Genomic DNA, 20,296 nt, shown 5'->3' with positions numbered 1-20,296 from the left:
AGTGTGCGTACACATGGGTGCACACCTGTATATGTGCACACACAAATAACAATGTAATAACAGCCTCATGACTTTGCTAAGGGTTGATACAGACTAACTCAGAAGAAAAGATACGGGAGAATCAGAATGCAAATCTAAATATACAGCATATTTTCACTGATGTAAAAGTAAAGGACATTTACCAAACTTTAACTGTGGTTATTTCTAGGATTGTGGATAATTGTGAATGGCTTCTCTTTGCAGGTTTTGTATTTTCCTAATTTTTACAATGAGCATGTATATTTGACTTCCATGTATAAAGATGAAATGTTTTATTTTGAAAAAGAAAGAAAAGGTTTGAGATCAAGGAACAGCAAGCAGAGACAAATTCCCCTGAGAAGAGAAAACCAATAGAGGAAAGAACTCCAAACTCCATCAAGAAGCTGTGAATGAAGTTGGTAGAGAAAAATGTTAAAATCCACCTAAAAGGCTGAGCCTAAACAGAAGCCAGGGTTGGGCCTAAAGAGGGCTCTGGAAGTGAAACAAAGCAGGAGCCATAAAAGTGGTAGGACTCATCAGTGCAGCTCTGTAGCTGCAATTTAACCTGCTGCTGTGTACTGGTATCATCCAAATTGCTTCACACTGTAACAAAATAGACCTTGGACCTATGTTACCAACTGAATGTGTGAACTCCAGACCCACTCCAGAAGGACATACAAGGAGTGGAAGAGAAAGAGAACCACCCCAAAACGTGCAATCTAGAGAGGACAGCCCCTGATGCCAGTGGAAAGAGGCCATGACAAACATATCCCAGGACTACATTGGTAGGGACCCAGAGCAACAGCTCCCAACCCAGACAGACACCAGACACAATAGCATCCCGAAGGCAGACCCAGGTCTGGAGTGGAAGAGACTCTGCAGACCACCTCCCCAGGCACTCAGACACCCCCTGCCCCAGTGTGAGAACTGCAATCCAATCTTTCTTTCCCAGTGACTGTAACACAATCCATGACACAACAACCTAAAAGTGAACCTTTAAGGGATGTACATGATGTACATGATAAAAGAGAAGCAAGTCATGTATGTTAGTTCCCAGCCTTTCTCTTCCTCCCATGCTTAACAGAATTTTGTCTGGACCCTTCTCACCCATCTTCCACCCATGGACCATCCTGCTCTGTGAAATAAGCCCTTTGGGGCCTGGTAATGCAGAGGAAGGAAATCGGGGAGTAGGTAAGAAGTATAGGCTCTAGAGCTCGGGAGTGGGGATATGGAGGGTTTTGCTAGAGGAAGGCTGGGTATGGGAGATGGAGCAACTTCAGTGTGAAGGAAATGGATGAGAGAGAAAAGAATATGTGGAAGGTATATTGCTGTGATCTCTTTATCTCCCCTTGCAGAGTTCTAGAAAGGCAGCTAGATGGCTGACATCTTTGGAAATTACTTTTGAAAACTGGACTGTATTACTTTAACCACAGTGCTCTGAGACCATCCCACAAGGAACAGCTTTTTTAAGGATTGCATGTTGATGAGGCACATCTCATTCCTGTAGGGACCTTGGGGTTCAGGGGTGAAGTTAACTAGAGTCCAATAAAACCACAGCAAACAGCTTTATTTCCTAAGGTTCTTGTGTGTACTGGCTAAAATAAGGGTCTTTAGCCCTTACTGTATCCCCCTGAGATTCTTTTGCTAACAGAATTGTCCCTAAAGCTCCTAACCCTGAAAGCTGCTCAAATTTCTCTGACAGTACAGAAAGTATAAAAGTGCAGAAAGTATAATAGTGTTGAAAGTGACGGTAGAAAAATGATAATGTCTTCCCTAAGCTTGAGCTGTGCAGAAATGTCTAGTCTAGGTATGTTCTAAAGAATGAATAACCAAATCTGAAAAATTCTTATATCTAGAGCATAGCACTTGACAATTTTCATACAGTGGTACTCTCTAATGTAAGCCCTTTAATAAAATTAAGTGTATTTAGCTCTATCAGTAGGAATAACGTGCTATTCTTTGTACACTAGGATGGTGCTAAATATGCATTTACCCACATATAAAAGGTGTACCCTGGTACCTTCTGGAGGTCCTAAGAGCTCAATAGTAAACCCTGAGTCTTGCTGAATGGTCAAGAGCTAAATGGTAGCAAATGACTTCCTTGATGTGGTACAGGAACATTCACTGCATAGTACAATCGAGGAAAAAGATAGCAGGAATGTGGTGTGTGCTACCATCACACCTCCAGTGACCCTGACAGTCATCAGGAATCCATTGATACAATCTTTCCTGCTGAACCAGGTATAGTCCCGGAATCCTTATTGCAGTTCCCCAGGCAGTCAGAGCTGGCACATGACAGGAAATCTATTAGCCATTCCTACTCTGTGGGATGATTAAGGCCAAAATGTTAATTTGGGGATGAATGTCCAGAGTTCCCATCCCAGGGACACTCAGGGATTTTCGTGTTGATAATGCAGAGACAAACTGATAGCAGAGTTGTGCTTCTGCAAAGGTCATAGATAGGGTGTGTACAGGTGGCAGGTGGCAGAAAAGGTCCCCCTGCACATACTCATCCCTTGGAATCCACAGACCTCTCCCATTTTACCTCTTGGTGTTATGTACTGAGTGTTGCTGTTCAAACAGAGGAAAGAGTAACAGCTCAGGAAAGAGTAACAGTTTGAGCTACTGTCTTTCATAAACACCTCAGTTTAAATTAAATCTTCACATCAACAAGCCAGATACTTGGAAAGACCCTGAAGGATGAGGGTTCAAACTGGATCTGGTTTGAAGAAGCAAATAAGCATGAATTCGTCAAAAGATGGTGCCAAGGGCTGGATGCAGAACCCCACTTCCCACCCACAGCTCTCTGGAGGGTCAGCCTTGGAACAAGGACGTTCTCCTTTGTAAACTGAGCATCAGATACTCAGGTGGCGGTCAAAATTCCATAGCAAACAGCTGATGAAAAACACCTGATGAGGACTTTGCCTTTAGTAAATGAAATTAAAATTTAAGACAATAAGTTTATCTTACTTTTTAATTCGGTTATTACTGGTACAACCATGCACTAAGTCTTTGAAGAACTCAAATATTTATGCTAGGACAGCATAAATGGGCCCCCCCCCAAAAAAGGGCATAATAGTAGCATAAAATATCTTTCACTTCACAATTGATTTCTGTAGTACAATCTTAAAGAAGGTCACAACTCCAAAAATAGTCAAGGGATTACTAATTTACCAGTATCAATATCTTTTGGTATTCAAATCATTTGCTTTGAAGACTATAATGTCATAATCCTTACTGGCTTTCTCTTCTCTAGTTGTTAATTTATCTGACTTTCCCAAGCTTCATGTATGTATAATTTGAGCAATACTCCAACATCATACTCTTCAACTTCATGAAATCCTGAAATGTTTGCAAGACAATTTCACTTTAGAACCTATTTACACTGATTTTGCATTTATACTATCAGATGTTACAATACCCATCAGTAAAACTGACTGGAAAAAGTGTGTTGATAGGTGAAGAGATGGAGGTGCTAGCACTAAGCAGGAGGGATATTTGAGAGAAGACAAATTTTACAAGTTAGTGATTATTTTCATGTGATGGAAAATTTTGCTTCCCCGTGAAACCACATAATCATTGTGAATGAGACAATAAACACTCAGATATTGAGGATGCCTGTATTATGCAACCTTCCTTCCTGGGCTATCGCTGACTGGATCAGAGAAGGACACTTGATCTAACTATATCATTTTCTCTTTCCTAGAAATTTGAATATATATATACACAAATATGTATGTATACACACACACACACACACACACTCACATATATATATCTGTGTCTTGAGTCTTGATTAGGTGCAGTGGCTCATGACTATAATCCCAGCACTTTGGGAGGCAGAGACAGGAGATCACTTGAATCACTTGAGGCCAGGACTTAGACACCAGCCTGGACAACATAGCAAGACCTCATCTCTACAAATAATGTAAAAATTAACCAGGTATGGTGGCACACACCTGTAGTCCTGTCTGCGCAGGAGCTGAGGCAGAAGAATACTTGAGCCCAGGAATCTGAGGCTGTGGTGAGCTGAGATCATGCCACTATACTCCAGCCTAAGTGACAGTGAGGAATTTGAGGCTACAGTGAGCTAAAATCATGCCACTATACTCCATCCTGCGTGACTGAAAACCAAAAAACTGTATTTCAATTCCAAATATATATACTATATATGATCTCAGAACTTTTTTGACTATACATCTCTATCAGTAAAAAAATTTGACTACATACTTTTAATAGATATATTTTTATTTACAAACTGTATTCATAATTACATTTATTGATAAATTATATGAATAACATTTTAAAATCTTTTTTAAAAATGTAAAAGATGAGTGAAAGTATTTTTGTTATGTTTTTTGTTTGTTTTTATTATTTTTTCATTGAGTGAAGGTATTTTTAACATTTTCAGTTTATAACTAATAAAAAAGTATTCTCTATAACAAAATTGTAAATATTTTAATTTTAATATTAATTTATTATTCATTATTTTAAAATATTTCATTTAATTCTATGATGCAAAAGTTCACATTTGATGCTGTATAACTTCAGTTTATTCCAAGAGTTGGGTTTAATGGCAGTACAACTGAAAACCTAATTCAGAGTGACAAATAGGTCCAAATGAAATAAAAGATACATGACTGGCCAGGTTTTTCATTTTTTAATCCCAACCACTAACTATGCAAAGGCTTTTATTGATATTAGGTTCACAAATTCTTACTTTCTCATGTCAATCAGTTCTCAAAAACTAATCAAACCCACTGACTTTCCTGGAAATGTTTACACAGTTAGAAAAGCCTGTTTTTTAAACTACCAACATCATTTTTTATGGAATTAGAAAAAAAGGTGTTCTAAACTATATATGGAACCAAAAAAGAGCCTGAATAGCCAAAGCAAACCTAAGCAAAAAGGACAAAACTGGAGGCATCACATTACCTGACCTGAAGCTACACTGCAAGGCTATGGTAACCAAAAGAGCATGGCATTGATACAAAAATAGACACATAGACCAATGAAACAGGATAGAGAACCCAGAAATAATGCTGCACACCTACAACCATCTGATCTTTAACAAAGTCAACAATAACAATAAGGAAAGGACTCCCTATTCAATAAATGCTGCTGGAATAACTGGCTAGCCATATGCATAAAGATGAAACTAGACCCCTACCTTTCACCTTATACAAAACTCAACTCAAGATGGATTAAAGACTTAAATGTAACATCTACAACTATAAAAAACTATTGGGGTAGTGGCTCATCCCTGTAATCTCAGCACTTGAGAGCCTAAAGCAAGAGGATCACTTGAGCCCAAAAGTTCAAGACCAGCCTGAGAAACGTAGGGAGACCCAGTCCCCGCAAAAAAACAAAATTTTAATGAGCTAGGTGTGGAGGCGCGCAGCTACTCTGAAGGCTGAGGTGGGAGGATTGCTTGGGCCCAGGAGGTTGATGTTGCAGTGAGCCAAGATTTTGCCACTGCACTCTAGCCTGAGTGACAGAGCAAAACCCTATCTCAAAATAATTAAAGAATAAAACTAGAAAAATCCTAGAAGAAAATGTAGAAACATCATTCTGAACATCAACCTTGGCAAAGAATTTCTAACTAAGTTTCCAAAAGCAATTGCAACAAAAGCAAAAATTGACAAGCGGGACCTAATTAAACAAAAGAGCTTTTGCACAGCAAAAGAAACTAACAGAGTAAAAAGACAACCTATAGAATGGGAGAAAATATTTGCAAACTATGCATCCAATAAAAGTCTAATATTCAGAATCTATAAGAAACTTAATTCAACAAGAAAAAAACGAATAACCTCATTAAAAAGTGGGTGAAGGACATGAACATTTTTCAAAGGAAGACATACATGTGGCCAAACAAGCATATGAAAAAAAGGTCAACTTCGCTAATCGTTAAATAAATGCAAATTAAAACCACAATAAGATACCATCCCATGCCAGTCAGAATGGTTATTATTAAAAAGTCAAAAAATAACAGATGTTGGCAAGGTTGTGGAGAAAAGGGAACGCTTATACATTGTCGGGAATGTAAATTAGTTCAGACACTAAAGAAAAAGTTTGGAGAGTTCTTGAAGAATTTAAAACAGAACTACCATTCAACCCAGCAATCCCATTACTGGGTGTATACCCAAAGAAAATAAATCATTCTACCATAAAGACACAAGCACTTGTATGTTCATCACAGCGCTATTCACAATAGCAAAGACATGAAACCAATCTAGGTGCCCATCAACATTGAGTACACATGGACATAAAGATGGAAACAACAGACACCGGAGACTACTAGAAGGGGGAGGGTAAGAGAGAGGTTAAGGGTCAAAAAACTACCTATTGGGTGCTGTGCTCACTACCTGGATGACAGAATCATTCATACACCAAATCTTAGCAACACACAATTTACTCAAGTAACAAACCTGTTCGTGTACCCTCTGAAACTAAAATAAAAGTTGAGAAATAAATACATACATACATACATACATAGCAAATCACATAGGCTGTGTTTAAAATTTTTTAAAACTGTGGTTTTTGAAGTGCAGAACTATCAAGATTTTTATAGATGAGACTCGTTTTTCAACAATAAAATTACATAGTAATAGAAACAATGCCAAACATCTATTTTCAAGATGTTCTTTCCATAGGAAGAGTTCTTTTGAAAAGCAGATACAGTACTTTCTCTCTCACTGACAAAACATCATCTTTTCCTTGAAGAAACAGAATAAACTTATTTTAAATAGCTGTTAGTATTACAGAAAAGGCCAGTGGATTTAGAATATTTTTCTTCTTGAAAAAGAAAAGTATATAACTCATCTTTAAGAAAGGCCATCCTTTTTTTAACTTTTAGGTTCAAGGGTATATGTGCAGGTTTGTTACACAGGTAAATTGCATGTCATGGGGGTTTGGTGTACAGATTATTTTGTCACCCTGGTAATAAGCATAGTATCCAATAAGTAGTTTTTCAATCTTCACCTTCCTCCCACCCTCCACCCTCTAGGATGCCCCAGTGTCTGTTCCTTTCTTTGTGTTCACGTGTACTCAATGTTTAGCTCCCACTTATAAGGGGGAACATGCAGTACTTGGTTTTCTGTTACTACATTAGTTCACTTAGGATAATGGTCTCTAGCTGCATCCATGTTGCTGCAAAGGACGTGATCTCATTCTTTTTATGGCTACATAGTATTCCATGGTGTATATGTACCACATTTTCTTAATCTAGTCTACCATTGATGGGGATCGAGGTTAATTCCATGTCTTTGCTATTGTGAATAGTGCTGCAATAAACATACATGTGCTCATATCTTTATGGTAGAACAATTTACATTCCTTTGGGTATATACCCAGTAATGAGATTCCTGGGTTGAATGGTAGTTCTGTTTTAAGTTCTTTGAGAAATCACCAAACTGCTTTCCACAATGGCTGAACTAATTTACATTTCCACCAACAGTGTATAAGCATTCCCTTTTCTCCACAACCTTGCCAATATTTATTATTTTTTGACTTTTTAATAATAGCCATTCTGACTGTGTGAGATGGTATCTTACTGTGGTTTTGATTTGCATTTAGTAAGGTTGAGCATTTTTTCATATGCTTGTTGGCTGCATGGATGTCTTCTTTTGAAAAATGTTCGTGTCCTTTACCCACTTTTTAATAAGATTTGTATTTTTCTTGTTGAATTGTTTAAGTTTCTTGTAGATTCTAAATATTAGCCCTTTGTTGAATGCATAGTTTGCAAATATTTTCTACCATTCTGTAGGTTGTCTAGTCACTCTGTGGTCTCTTTTGCTGTGCAGAAGCTCTTTAGTTTATTTGGTCCTGTTTGTCAATTTTTGGTTTTGTTCCGATTGCTTTGGGTACCTTCATCATGAGATTTTTGCCAGGGGCTATGTCCAGAATGGTACTTCCTAGGTTGTCTTCCAGGGTTTTTATAGTTTTAGGTTTTACATTTAAGTCTTTAATTTATCTCGAGTTGGTTTTTGTATATAGTGTAAGAAAGAGTCCAGTTTCAATCTTGTGCATATGACTAGCCAGTTATCCCAGCAGCATTTATTAAATAAGGAGTCCTTTTCCCATTGCTTTTGTTGACTGTGTTGAAAATCAGATGGTTGTAGGTGTGCGATTTTATTGCTGGGATGTCTACTCTGTTCTATTGGTCTAGGTGTCTGTTTTTGTGCCAGTGCCATGCTGTTTTGGTTACTGTAACCTTGTAGTAGAGTTTGAATTCAGGAAATATGATGCTCCCAGCTTTGTTCTTTGTGCTTAGAAATGTTTTTGCTATTTGGGCTCATTTTTTATTCCATATAAATTTTAGGATACTTTTTTCTAATTCTGTAAAGAATGTCATTGGTAGTTTGATAGGAATAGCATTGAATCTGTACATTGCTTTCAGCAGTATGGCCATTTTAACAATGTTTATTCTTCCTGTCCATTCAATGAGCATGGAATTTTTTTACATTTGTATAATCTCTGATTTCTTTCAGCAGTGTTTTATAATTCTCATTGTAGAGATCTTTCACCTCTTTAGTTAGCTGTATTCCTAGGTATTGTATGGAAACACCATTCTTTTGCCACAAGATGACCAGAAAACTTCTTGTGACTTTGCATAATCGACTCTCTTATTTTTACAAAATATTGGGGGTGATTCTGCTACTAAAGTCCTTGTGTTTATAAAATTAACCACATCAATGACCTCCTGTGACTCTTTGTACTCTTTTGACTTCAAGTCTTTTCTGAACTAGATTGTCTATGAATAACAATGAATGGATTTCACACAGGGAGTTTATACTCTAGTCTTACTCTTGAACTATTTTTATTCCGATCATAGCAAGTACTCCATTAGTGGTTACACATCAGTATAAAACATTATTTTATTAGAGTTCATTTCTTGGGTGACAATGGCTGACATCTGTGTGTCTGTGCATTGACCTGGGCAGCAGAAATGCCTCAAACCTTAGATGTTCAGTTTCAATGGGTCATTTTGTCAGCAGCAAACAAGATGTGAGTGAACGTTTGTCCATCGTCAGGAATCTAGGAGCCACATTTCCCACTTGTCCCCTTTGCAAAAGAAAGAAGCTGTCTTATTAACAGTAGAGACAGCTGTTTTATTAACAGGTGAGAAAGTATCAATTATCATGACAAGAAAGTACAGAGCAAAAAGAAAGTGAGAAAAAATGATCACTGGTGGAATCATTTAAATCTTTCTCTTTATCAGGGCTACTCTGCAGCAAATATCCTGTAATCACTCTGAAGAGCTCTGAAAATGGGTTATTTAGCTTCCTAGACCTATGATCTAATGCGACTAGATGGAATTTGCCCTTTAAAAAAAATCCTTTTCTGTCTTTTGTTCTCCAGTAATATCACAGTAATGATGAGTTGGATACCCAAAGTCTAGTTATTAGTTTTAAATGCTCAAATGAATCAGCCTACCTACACTCTCAAAATTATCTGATTCACTGGAGGGGATTAAGAAAATGTACTAGAGTGTTAGAATGAATTACCAAAGGAATCACATTTTTACCTCAATTCAGAGGTTCTTGGCCATAGCTACAAGCTTTGGCTCTAATTCTCACTTTACATGAAATATTTTAGGATGTTTCTCACCGTTTCAAAGACTTAAAATTTAATTTCAAGTAGCTGAATAGAGATGACATTTCCTAAATTAAAAATTAGCACTAACTGTATGACACCCTTCATACAAATACTTTTTAATCTTAAAATAAACAAAGCCCCTCTGACTACAGATGGAATTTAAATCAGAACCTGGAACACCACCTCTAGTAGACCAGTCTTTGCGTCATCCCTGAGTGCGTGGGGTCTCTGGTAAAGGATATCGATCCTACATATATGTTACTAGCAGCATTACTTTCTGTTTCTTAAGATAGGATGCCAAGAAATCTTGCTTTCTCAAGCCTGTTTGGAGGTGAGCGTATTCAATTCAGCACACATGTGTTGAGTTCCTGCTTTGTGCAAAGACTTGGTCTCCATACTGCACGGGCTTAGAGTTGATACTCAGGAAAGAAGAGACATGTTCATTTTTAAAAAATTATGCTAGGAAGCTCAGTGTTATGAGTTACTAACTATTGAAAGGGTTTAGTTCCAAAATTCTAAATTATTAAATTATAACATTTAGTCAGGAGAATAATCCAGGCTAAAAGCTAAACTCACTTTTCTCCTTTGATCAGAACTAAAATTTCTATAGGTTGAAGTAGAGAAGGAAAAGGTATAAGGACACAGAAAAGACAAATGCAATAAGTATACTTTACTATTAACTGAGCTTTTAACTCTTTCATACATATTATCTAACTTGGTGCTTGCCTTTTTGAAGGGGCACAAAATAGGGAAGTGGAGTGACTCAGGGAAGCTGGTGTTTTAATGACAGATCCTCCTGGACAGCCCTGGGGCTGAATCGTCGGGCTCTACTGTCTGGTCTTGACTCAATCAGGTCTGACAGCACTAGACCCAAGAAGAGTAACCTTTCCATGACAAACTCATACTAAATGAGCCAAACCAATTCCTAAATCCAGAAAGTCAATCTATTCATCCTGTATCCAAACTATACCTTATTCCACAGCAAATTTAAGGCCACTTAGAAATATGTGGACAAGTTATCAGAGAAAATAAATCTAAAATTTAACCACAGAATAGGCAAATAGCAAATAAAAATAAGACAGCAAGATGGCATTGGGAGTGAAGTAATCTCACAATGTATATAGAGAGGTATATGTTCTTGCAGAATAGCCTCCTTATAGCTGGAATCACAAGGCATAAACAGTGAGTTACATGGTGCCACCATCATCGTATCAAGATACTAGAGAAGCCAATCAGAAGATTATTCAGAACAAAGGAAATATAATGGGCTGGGGAGAGACATTCCCCTAAACTCTAGAAAAACCTGAGATCTGGTTCCTCAAACAAGACCCACAGCCTCAGTATACTTCAATCCCCATGCCCAGGGTTCCTCCCTGGACAATGCCACAGACCTGCTTCTCTGCACCCACTTACTTGGGTTCACAATTCCCTTCACCAACACATGAGGTATCACTGAGGACATAAAGTATCCTCAGGCACTCCACGAATTCCTCATATGAGTCTTAGACACTCTTTGTCTAGTCCCATCTTTGTCTTTCATCAGACGAATCCTTCAAATGTATTAGGTAAACTACACTAGCTATGAACCAGATAGATGACTTTCTCAAAGACAACAGAAGTATTTGTAATCCATCAGGGATCTTGGAATAGGTTAAAATAAGAAGAGTGGCTCCAGATACAAATTTTCTTTAAGAGATCCTACTGCCATCAATAAGACATACTCTATGTTTCTGCACAAAACTTAGCATGCCCCTTGACAGTAACTCAGCCAGTGGGAATTACTAGCTATTTGGAATTTCTAAAGAAGTGGAATTTCTAAAGAAGAAATGCAAAATAGAAAAAAAAAAAAAAAAAACAATCCTATGTCCACAGATATCTATTGTCAAAAGATATACATGTTGTTTATAAAACAAATAACTAGAAACAATCCAAACGTCTAAGAATTGAGAAACTGATAAGTAAACTACTGTTTCAATAGAGTGCTATATTATACATCACTAAAATGATGTTTAAGAAAATTCTGTTGCACTACTGACAAATGTTAATGACATTAAGTCCTTTATTTAAAGGAGTATAGAAACTTGTGTATACATTAGAATTGCAACTTTTGGAGCCGGGCACAGTGGCTCACACCTGTAATTCCAGCACTTTGGGAGGTAGAGACAGGCAGATCACCTCAGGGCAGGAGTTAAAGACCAACCTGGCCAAGATGGTGAAACCTCATCTCTACTAAAAATACAAAAATTAGCCGGGCATGGTGGCGGGTGCCTGTAATCCCAGCTACTCAGGAGGCTGAGGCAGGAGAATCGCTTGAACCCAGGAGGCCAAGGCTGCAGTGTGCTGAGATGGCACCACTGCACTCCAGCCTGGGTGACAGAGTAAGACTCTGTCTCAAAAAAAAAAAAAAAAAAAAAAAAGAATTGCAACTTTTGGAGAAAAATTCTTGTGCATGGGATAAAAAGTTGAAAGGAAAATCAATCAAATGCTAACAATTGTTTTAGAATTATGGGATCATAGGTAATCTTTTAAAATCTATCTTACAAATTTTCTTTTAATGTGGTCCTATTATGAAATATAGGTAAACAAATAAAAACATTCAAACTAACTTAAAACTTATGACACATATTGAACAAGTCTTAATTGTTGTAAATAGATAGACAATTAGATAGACAGATGGAGATCATGAGAAGCCTGTGTTTGTGAGGATATAGGAGAATATCTCCCTGGGAATCACTTGCAATAGGGAGGAGTAGGGAGACTCACAGCAGGGTAGGAAGTGCTACCATAGTAGATGGTGCTGATAGAGACAGGAGACAGGGAAATACTTGGTAGAAGAGGGCAGTTCCCTGGCAAAGGCCCCACCCCCAAGCCTGGAAACCCGCAGCCCTAAATGGAACAGGCATTCCTATCTTCATGCCCACATGTTGCCTTTTGGCCTACCAAGCCCCCTGTCCTGTAACCATATAAACCCCAAGCCCCAGGCTCCATGAGCAGATGAGCAGATGAACAGAAGAGCAGAAGAGCAGAAGAGCGGCAGAATGGTGCAGCAGAGAAGGAGAGAGGCGCATCTGAATGTTGAGAGAAGTCTGGCTGGGCATGGTTGGAGAGGAGATCGGCTGCCAGATGGCCAAACTCCAGGGGAAGATCATCTTCCCACTCCATCCCCTTTCTAGCTCCCCATCCATCCCATTGAGAGCGACCTCAATCACCCAATAAAATCCCTGCATTCACTATCTTTCAAGTCCATGTGTGATCTGATTTTTCCTGGATGCTGGACAAGAGCTCAGGATACAGAAAGCTGTCACACTGGCCCTCTGCCCTTGCAAAAAGGCAGAGGGTCCACTGAGCTGTTTGATACTTAAGCTGTACGTGGACGGCAAAGATAAAAGAGTGCACTGTAACACACACCCACTTGGGCTTTGGGAGTCACAGGCATTCACCCCTAAAGCTTCCATAGCGCTGGAGGCCAAAAAAGCACTTGCCCCAGCCCCTGTACCTGCCCATCTGCATGCTGGCTGTCCCATAATGGGTTTGAGTGCTCACAGTAGCCAAACAGACCAGCCACACCCTGTCACACATCCTGTGAGTAGGGACAGGGAACTCCCATTTTAGGGCCAAAGCACATATATACTATATACTGCCCGTTTTATGATTCCAACTTTTTTTTTGGGGGGGCTGGGATTACTTGAGATTTTTATTTTCTGATTGGCATTTCCATGGACTTACCAAATTGTCTATAATGAACTTATACTACTTTGACAACTGGAAAAACAAATTCCATGAAACAAAGAAACAGAAACTCAGGTGAAACTGTCAGCCCTATCATCTGTAGCATTTGGGGGCCCATTTCTGCTCAGAGCCCACTCCTCTCTGCTCATTTGGGATCTCCTGGCTTGACAGCTCCTTAATCCTTAGCACATCCTGTACAACTCCATTTTTACCTGAACACTGATAAAACCAAGGTGCTACACTATTTAAAAATCACTGCTTAGTTTTCTGTTCTGGAGATAAACCTGCACGTTGTGCACATGTACCCTAGAACTTAAAGTATAATAATAAAAAATAAAAATAAAAAAAATAAAAAATCACTGCTTAGACCAGATAATAGTAAATACAAATAATTTCCAAATCTCTCTCCAAAGTCATTTCTCAAAATAATCTCTACCAATCCCTACGGAATCAAAGTAGTCTAGGACTCCCTCCCATCCCCGGCCTCCTATCACAGACTTACTTCTCAGGGAGTTGGGAGATCTTCAGATGTAAAATAAAAGACAATAATAAATCTAAGATCCTATCTGATTCTCCCTGCTTTAATTCCTGGCCTTTAAATGCAACATCTGCCACTAGAAAAGAAAAAAATAAAAATAAGTTCAGTTCATCTCTCATATTTCTGCCTTCTCCATTAAATACATCTATTTTACACATGGTCTTGAGACTTGGCATTATTCAGAGAGATTTAAATAGACCTTGTATTAGTTTGCTAGGGTTGTCATAACAAAGACCACAGACTGAGCGACTCAAATAACAAATTTCTTTTCTCACAGTTCTGGAGGCTAGAATTTCAAGATCAAGGTGTCAGTAGGATTGGTTTCGTTCTGAGGCCTCTCTCTTTGGTTTTTAGATGTTATCTCCTCTCTGTGTCTTCACATAATCTTTCCCTTGTTTATATCCATGTCCTAATAGTATCTTTTTATAACACCAGTCATATTTGTATTAGGATCTCCCCTAAGACCTCATTTTATCTTAATTACCTCTTTAAGGGCCCTATCTTCAAATACAGTTATATTCTGAAGTATTAGGGGTTAGGACTTCAACCTACTAAGTTTGGGAAGGACACAATTCCATCCACAACAAACCTGAATCCTGCTTTCTAGAAACTTTCCATCTAAAACAACATGGATGAACAAAAACCAAATTAAGCAAGCACTGAGGAACTACTGAATGGTGCCTCGGTCTGGTGCAATTAGTACTAGGATTATGGAGACTTTCATTGCCAATATTTTACCCTTAATTTAAGTCATGTCAAGAACCATGTCACACAGGAATTTCTAGCATTATGCTTTTCTGTTCCTAAATCCAGCCTCACCACATGGCACCATAAGCTCTCAGATCCTTTGTGCTGGGCCCTGAACTGCTTTGTAACTGACCTTTGATCCTCCCAGAAGGGATCTATACAGAAAGCATGATTTAATCACTCCACAGGCACACACACCCACTGTGTAAATAGGCCCCTTCTCTGCTACGGGCTTAGGAAACAAAAACAAGACTACTTCACGGATTTATCTCTACCTTCAAATAGCCCTAAGTTGCTCAGAAATAATAGCAGAAGGGAGAGGAAGCTCTCCCTTCACTATACACTTTTTCAGTGTCTACTGAATTCATAGCATAGCACAGGTATCATAGCTGAGACAAAGTGAAAAGGAAAATAGCCCAGACTTCCAACTACTGGAGGACTCGACAGCCCGGACACCAGCACACCTCCAGAAGAAACTCCCATTCGGTTTTGTGCTTTTCCCCTCCAGAAAATAGGTACGTCGCAAGGATGCTCTTGAGATACCTTTCCCCAATTCTCATTGCCTTATGTTTTTAAATATCAATCCTTTATTTGGACTGCAAAAGTTTTTCGCTAATAGATGGCTATCATTCACTAATAGGTGGCTGTATTTAAGATATTTTCCCTACAAGATTCCAAGAATTAGTTAAGGAGAGTCGTTATAATGCAAACAACCTATTGCCAAAAGCATCATCAAACAAAGATGCCTGAATTTGTCATTCTGCTAAAATGACCCACAAATAGGAATCTTCACAGAGCAAGTTTTCTTCCCCTCCTCCCAATTCGGTGTATCACATCTCCCTCTCCAACCCACAACAATCAATTTGCAGAGATAAATTTACATACAAATAAAAGTATGCCTGCAGCTTGTAAGTTCAATCAATAAAGCCACAAGCATTTGTTAAATACTTCCTACACGCCTAGTTATGTTTTAAGTGCTTGGAGGTACAAAAGAGCTACATGGATCTCTCTGGATTCATTTAAAACCTATTTTGCAACATTGAAAATGTATCAAAGGTTCCAAGAAAAAAAAAAAAAAAGAGAGACAAAACCTCTTCAGGAACCTTTTCCTTTTGCGGGCCTTTGAAGCTCGTGTTAAATACTATAGAAGAGGTTCTGAAACTTAGATTCTTAAAGGGAAAAATAATAGGTTGGCCTGAGGTTTGAAAGAGATGTTGTAACCGGCACTGTGCGGCATTCTTCAGGGAAAACAGTGCTTTCAGTGTTTATAAGTTATTCATTAGAAAACTCAGGGTCTAGCTGGCTGACACTGTAGGTGCCAAGGCAAAACTTTCATCCTCACTGGAAGCTAGGCACTATAAAGCCAGGTGTGGGGTATGATGTGTTTCTGGAGGGTAGTTCTAAATCACAAGAACATAAAGAAAGGGAGAGAGAACAAGAGCTAGAGATAGAGCCAGCCTTGCTGTTTTGCCCATGAAAGAAAATGCTACATGTCAGAGGAAGAGCTGCTCCAGAACTCATTAGCAAAGGGAGGAAGCAAGGAGAAGACGACGTCATTTTGAGAAGATGATCACAAGAGATCAGAGCCAATACCATAATTTTTAAACTCTAAAACCAGAACAGTACAGCCTTAAGACTCTGATGCAAATAAGATATTCAGAGTTAGAGACCCAGAATTATTAAGTAGATGATTATAATGAGAGAGTGTTTGAACATTTTTATTATGTTTAAAGATAAGCGATTACAGACATCCTTCCTTTTGCATGGTTCTAATGTATACAAATTTCTGTTACCGTAGTTTAGTTAAATAACATCAGTCACCCAACAAAACAGCTCAAAGTACAGTTACCACTGTATATTAATGGTGAGTAATCACATAAAGTACAAAGTTTTCTGCTAAATTAAGCCCACAAATCACCATATCAGTAACAGGCATCATGATCAGTAACCAATCACATCACTTCTTTCAAAGTCTGTCAGTGACTGGTCACCTCGCATGTTATTCGGTTTAGACATAGACAATAAAGCATATATTTGTGTCGCCTTCTTGTCCCCAGTGATAAATTCATAAGATTTTACAACAAATCTGAAAGTGTAGCAAAGAAATAAAAAGTGGTAACATAGAAAACTGAAATTGATGTGATGAGAAGATTTGAAAATGGCAACATCGAAGCAAAGACAGGACAATAACTAGACCTTCATGAAGCTGTGGTATGAACTATGCCAAAAAAGTTCGCTGAATATAAAAAATGAGGTAAACCAGCTTCAACATATTTTAGCTTAAACTGCAGTAGGAAGAGAAAGCCACGTGGTTGAAATGGAGTGCTTGCTTCTGCTTTTGTATATGGAATTGGTTCCTTCCAGTGGGTTCTTGGTCAAGCTGACTTCAAGAATGAAGCTGCAGATCCTCGCAGTGAGTGTTACAGTTCTTAAAGATGGTGTGTCCAGAGTTTGTTCCTTCAGATGTTCAGATATGTCCAGAGTTTCTTCTTTCTGATGGATTCGTGGTCTATGCTGACTTCAGGAGTGAAGCTGCAAACCTTCGCAGTGAGTGTTACCGCTCTTAAAGGTGGTGTGGACCCAAAGAGTGAGCAGCAGTGAGATTTATTGGGAAGAGGGAAAGAACAAAGCTTCTACAGCCTGGAAGGGGACCGGAGCTGGTTGCCAATGCTGGCTGGGGTGGCCTGCTTTTATTCCTTTATTTAGCCCCACTCACATCCTGCTGATTGGTCCATTTTACAAAGAGCTGATTGGTCCATTTTTACAGAGTGCTGACTGGTGTGTTTACTAACCTTTAGCCAGACACAGAGCGTTGATTGGTGCATTTTTACAGAGTGCCGATTGGTGCATTTACACACTTTTAACTAGACACAGAGCACTGATTGGTGCATTTATAATCCTTTAGCTAGACAGAAAAGTTCTCCAAGTCCCCACCCGACCCAGAAGTCCAACCAGCTTAATCTCTCACTTTGAATCGAGGGCTGTGATAAAACATAATCTCAATCAGTTCAGCTAGCATCCCAAAGTGTGATCATTGCCGTGCTGAAAGAAAACAGTGATTCTAAGGAAGCCAAAGAAACTTCTACTGCCTATAAAGACTGGTTTCATCATTTCAGATGTCAGAATGAATGATTAATGGTAAACTATCTGATGAAGTAGCTGGTGAAAATAAGTATTCTGCTGTGAAATTTGAAACAAGATTTCAAGAATTAGTTAAGGAAAGTAGGTTATGATGCTCTCAAACAAGAGAGTGGCTATGACAAAAGCATAAAGATGTCCCAGAGAAAGGGATGCTGGCAAAAATGCCAGGTTAAAGAAACACTCAAAGATATTTCACAACCTTGAAAGTTCAGAGGATAAAATGTTAAAAGTGAATCCAAACTTGAAAGGATGATGACAATTTGCCAAGGAATAAAAAAGGATGAAATACTGGAAAGGGCTACAACGTGGACAAACCTTGAAACATTATGGAAAGCCAGTCATAAAAGACAACTTACTATCTGATTCCATTTACATGAAAAGTCCAGAATAAGCAAATCTATATAGATACAGAAAGTAGATTAATGGTTGTCTAGGGCTGAGGAGGATATGATGAGAGGGTAGGAGGGTGATAAAGAGTCTGAGATTTAAACTGCCTGTTTAACGTTATCAGACAGCTGTCAAAAATATCCAGAATTTGAAAGGCTAAGATTCCAAAGAAAAAAGAAGCTGAGGGCCAGGCGCAGTGGTTCACGCCTGTAATCCCAACACTTTGGGAGGCCGAGGTGGGCGGATCACGAGGTCAGGAGATAGAGACTGCGGTGAAACCCCACCTCTACTAAAAATACAAAATATTAGTTGGGCACAGTGGTGGCCGCATGTAGTCCCAGCTACTTGGGAGGCTGAGGTAGGAGAATGGTGTGAACCTGGCAGTCGGAGCTTGCAGTGAGCCGAGATTGTGCCACTGCACTCCAGACTGGGCAACAGAGAGAGACTCCATCTCAAAAAAAAAAAAAAAGAAAGAAAGAAAGAAAACAGAAGCTGACTAAATGAGTCCAATATTCTGTATACCTCTTTTGCCCTCAAGGCATTAATGACACCTAGGGTGGCCAGGGATGTAGGGGGGCAGGGAGCAGGGTTGCTGAGAAGGCAGGCAGAGAATGAATCTAAGAGGCAAAAAAGCTGGCAATCTTGTGGAGCTGGGTTGGAGCCTGCCAAGACAGCCAGGACCTAAACAGCCAAGATTCCTGAAGAGAGGAGGCCTGGGGAAGACAGCCTGATACTCAGTAACTTTCCCTTCAACACTGAAAAAATAAGAATAATTCTCTAGCAAAACTAATAAAAAAAGAGAGATCAAGCACAAATTACATAAGTAAGGGAATAAAAATGGCCTCACTACAAAAATGGCCTACACCCCACAAACATCAAAGAGTTACTAATGGAATATCAGAACAACTCTAGGCTAATAAGTTTGGAAAATTAGATGAAACGGACAAACTCCTGGAAAAATAAAACTTATTAAAACTGCATCAGAAAGATGAGAAAATCTGAATGGTGCTTTAGTTATTAAAGAAATTCAATCTAGAAGATGGCCGCATAGGAACAGCTCCAGTCTACAGCTCCCAGCGTGACCGACACAGAAGACGGGTGATTTCTGCATTTCCAACTGACGTACGCAGTTCATCTCACTGGGGCTTGTCCGACAGTGGGTGCAGGACAGTGGGTGCAGCCCATCGAGTGTGAGCCAAAGCAGGGCGAGGCATCGCCTCACCTGGGAAGCACAAGGGGTCAGGGAATTCCCTTTCCTGTGACAGATAGCACCAGGAAAATCAGGTCACTCCCACCCTAATAATATGCTTTTCTAAGGGTCTTAGCAAATGGTACACCAGAAGATTATATCCTATGCCTGGCTCGGAGGGTCCCACACCCACGGAGCCTTGCTCATTGCTATCACAGCAGTCTGAGATGGAACTGCAAGGCGGCAGCAAGGCTGGGGAGGGGCGCCCACCATTGCTGAGGCTTGAGTATAGGTAAACAAAGCAGCCTGGAAGCTCAAACTGGGTGCAGTCCACCACAGCTCAAGGAGGCCTGCCTGCCTCTGTAGACTCCACCTCTTGGGGCAGGGCACAGCTGAACAAAAGGCAGCAGAAACTTCTGCAGACTTAAATGTCCCTGTCTGACAGCTTTGAAGAGAGTAGTGGTTCTCCCAGCATGGAGTTTGAGATATGAGAACGGACAGACTGCCTCCTCAAGTGGGTCCCTGACCCTCGAGTGGCCTAACTGGGAGGCACCCCCTAATAGGAGCAGACTGACACCTCACACAGCCAGGTACCCCTCTGAGATGAAGCTTCCAGAGGAACGATGAGGCAGCAACATTTGCTGCTCAGCAATATTCGCTGTTCTGCAGTCTCCACTGCTGATACCCAGGCAAACAGGGTCTGGAGTGGACTTCCGGCAAACTCCAACAGACCTGCAGTTGAGGGTCCTGACTGTTAGAAGGACACCTAACAAACAGAAAGGACATCCATACCAAAACCCCATCTGTATGTCATCATCATCAAAGACCAAAAATAGATAAAACCACAAAGATGGGGAGAAACCGAGAAGAAAAGCTGAAAATTCCAAAAATCAGAGCACCTCTCCCCCTCCAAAGGAACGCAGCTCCTCACCAGCAATGGAACAAAGCCG

The sequence above is a fragment of the Colobus angolensis genome, unplaced genomic scaffold (assembly GCF_000951035.1).
Source record: "Colobus angolensis palliatus isolate OR3802 unplaced genomic scaffold, Cang.pa_1.0 Scaffold281, whole genome shotgun sequence".
Lineage (NCBI taxonomy): Eukaryota > Metazoa > Chordata > Mammalia > Primates > Cercopithecidae > Colobus > Colobus angolensis.
The sequence above is the reverse complement of the archived record's forward strand: the minus strand, read 5'-3'. Positions refer to the sequence as shown.